At 38.9% G+C, this 3190-nt stretch overlaps 1 protein-coding gene across 1 annotated transcript in view; it reads left to right on the top strand.

Moving 5' to 3' along the window:
- The window catches only part of LOC103101394 (uncharacterized), an 84699-nt gene extending 81747 nt beyond the window's left edge, over positions 1-2952 (top strand). The window contains exons 2-3 of the mRNA XM_056821683.1: positions 1462-1578; positions 2731-2952. The gene's annotated coding sequence lies outside the window, so the exon portion shown is untranslated. The remainder of the gene's footprint in view (positions 1-1461; positions 1579-2730) is intronic.
- The last annotated feature ends 238 nt before the right edge of the window (positions 2953-3190 follow it).

Raw genomic sequence — 3190 nt, forward strand, 5'->3', positions numbered from 1 at the left:
TATTTAACAAAAGCTCCAATTTCCATTAATTCCAGCAGCTTCTTGGTTTGTCCTTCATAATCTATCTTGACTACAGCTGTATCCATGCCAGAAAAGTATAAAGCTACAAGAATTCAGTTATGAGCAAAGTCTGTGTGTCTAGGAGGAAAATCTATGAATTCATCAAGCATTAGAGACCATCAGTAGGAGACCTCCTTCCACAAACACTGATTACCGCCTGTGACTTACGAGATAAAATGCCAAGGACCTATCTGAGATCAAAAGAGAAGGGATTTGCAGTTACATAGTTAGGAAGAATCAGAGGCATGATTTGAACCCAATTCTTTAGGATTTCACTATCCACTATATCATGTGTCTTATTCAAGAGTATAAAACAAGTGCGTGAACAGAAACAAATCCCCAAGTCTACCATTGTAAGGGTCTGTAGTCCAGATTTACCCACTGGTGGAGATACTGGAAATGATCACATGCCAGTTGGCAACTTCTGTTACTCACCAACCATTAAACTCACCCCAAGTGGTTGTCGGAGAGAGCCCTTGCTTTGCTGGTCTTTGTGACTTTCTTTTCTAGGGTTTTAGAGGAGCTGTTGCTACTGGTGACTTAACTATGCTGTGTGATCACTCTATCCGTTATCTAAACACCCAGGATCAGAGCATTTGAAGCTCAAAGGGGCATTTGGGATGATCTGGTCCAATCTCCTTCATTTGACAGATGAGAACTGGAGGCCCAAAGAACTGTGCTCAAGTCACACAGACAGTAAAAACTGGTTCCCAGCTTGGTGCCGAGCTCCTTGGCTTCATGGCTCGGGAATTGACCACTGCTTGACTCTCCAGGGAAGACTAGACTCAGAGTCATTTGGGATGGTTTTCTCCTGATCCATCTTCCAGGAAGATGGAAAAAATGTGTGTTCACATGTGTATTGATCTCGGTAGTGTTCCGAGCCTGGCATGACATGGATGGGATGGAAATATTAACAAGGGAGGCCATGGACAGGTTGGGGGAGGTCAGGAAAGCAAAGGATGTTATTAACTAGAGAGCTTTTCTAGGCGAACCCATGTTAACCATTATGAGGCAGAGGGTCAAATGCTCTAAAGGTTTCCACATCTGGACAGCAGTTCAGATTGTCTCTTACAATTTGGTGGATGGATTGTTCTTGCCTTTCTTTCTTCTTTCTTTCTTTTTCTTTCTTTTTTTTTACTTTAATGAGCATGGCTGACATTTACATGGGATGTTAAAATTTCCAAAACATGCTACATAGATTATTTCATTCTCTCCCCCCAACAATTCATTGAGGGAAATGGCTTCATTTTTGCAGTCGGGAAATTGAGGAATAGAGATGGTTGACTGACTTGTCCAAAGTCAGGACTAGAAATACAGCTAGGGTTAGAAACTGATCCCCCACCTCTGTCCAGATCCAGTTTTGCTGATATAGATTTGTTTTCATTTCGTCTTCCCCTTTAGATTGTGAACTTCTTAAGGTGGGGACTGTCTTTCGGACTTTCTATGTATCCTCAAGGCAGTAGGGGCTTGATAAGAGCTGATTTGACTTCTACATCAGAGCTGTCCCTAGAAAGCCAGGTAGGATGGCCACCAGGGTTCTTTTTAAAACTTTATTTAATTTTGTTTTGTTACATTAAAGTTCTGAGCTGTATCCCTCCTTACCCACCCTGCACATTTGATTCCCCTCCCCCAAATGCACAAATAAAAACATGCAATGCAAACTTATATTTGTCAGGTCTTTCTCTGAGGTGGTATCACTATAGTTCTAAAGGATGTCTTATATATAGGCTTTCCAAATTCAAAGGAATATGACATCAGTTTCATTTGGAGAAATAGCTAGTATGCTCTCTCTCTCTCTCTCTCTCTCTCTCTCTCTCTCTCTCTCTCTCTCTCTCTCTCTTTCTGCTTTCTCCACCTTTTTTTCTTTTCTCTCTTTCTATTTCCTTTTTAACTTTTTCTTTCTTTCTCTTTTTCTTTCTTTTTCCTTCTTTTCTCTTTCTTATTTACTTTCTTTCACTTTTTCTTTCTCTTTTCTCTCTTATTTACTTCATCCTCTCCTTTTCTTTCTCTTCCTTCCTTCCTTCCTTCCTTCCTTCCTTCTAGCTCATTTTAAAGATGAGGAAATTGAGTAAAGAAAACAGAAAAGAAGAAAGGAAGGAAAGAGAGAAGGAAAGAAAGAAAGGAAGGAAGAAAGAAAGAAGGAAAGAAAGAAAAGGAGGAGGGAGGAAGGAAAGAAGGAAAAAAGGAAAGGAAGGAAATAAAGATAGAGAAAGAGAAAAGAAAGAAAGAAAGAAAAAAAGAAAGAAAGAAAGAAAGAAAGAAAGAAAGAAAGAAAAAATAAGATGAAATATAAACAAAAGAGGGGGGAAAGGAACTGAAAGTTATCATTATCATTGACCAAAAATGGTCACTCCAAGATATACTGATAGACCTAAATACATCTGGTCATGGTTCTAGGCACAGCTCTGATAATTACTGAGATATGTTATATGGCCAGCTTCCATTTCTCAAACCAAATAAAGGGTTCTAGGACAGAACTTTTAGCCACAGATTATGGATTTATAGCTGAAAGGTAACTCAAAAGTCACCAAATTCCACCCATCCATTTTGCAGATGAGACAGCTGAGACCCATAAAGACTGGGTGACTTCCCCAACTCTTTCACTAGTAAATGTCTATGGTACAGTGTGAATCTAACTCTTTCTAACTTGAGGTCTCGTCTTCTATCCAGTGCACCAAGTTGCCTCTCAGAGCACCCAACCGGAGAGTACCAGAGTAAACAACTCCAGGAATAACCATGATGATAACCAACAGTTCATATTTCTATAGAGACTTATGTAGATCATCTCCTTTGATCCTTACAATATCCTTTTTTTCAAAAGAGGTGCTATTATTGTCATCATGTTATAAATAAATTCAGAGAGAGTTGATTGACCTACTCATGATAACAGAATGAATGTAGCGGTAGAGTTTGTGCCAGATGTTCTTCACTTGAAGCCTAGCCCAGTGTGTAGAACACTAGAAATGAATAAACAAATAAAAGTTAGCATTTCTACATCACCCATTATATCACAGATACTAGATTAAATTCTTTAAAAATAGTAGTTCATTTGATCCTCCTTACAATCTTGTATGGTAAAAGTTGTTATTACCTCACTTCCCATTTTATATTTGAGGAACATGATGCAGCA

The sequence above is a fragment of the Monodelphis domestica genome, chromosome 3 (genome assembly GCF_027887165.1).
Source record: "Monodelphis domestica isolate mMonDom1 chromosome 3, mMonDom1.pri, whole genome shotgun sequence".
NCBI classification, from domain to species: Eukaryota; Metazoa; Chordata; class Mammalia; order Didelphimorphia; family Didelphidae; genus Monodelphis; species Monodelphis domestica.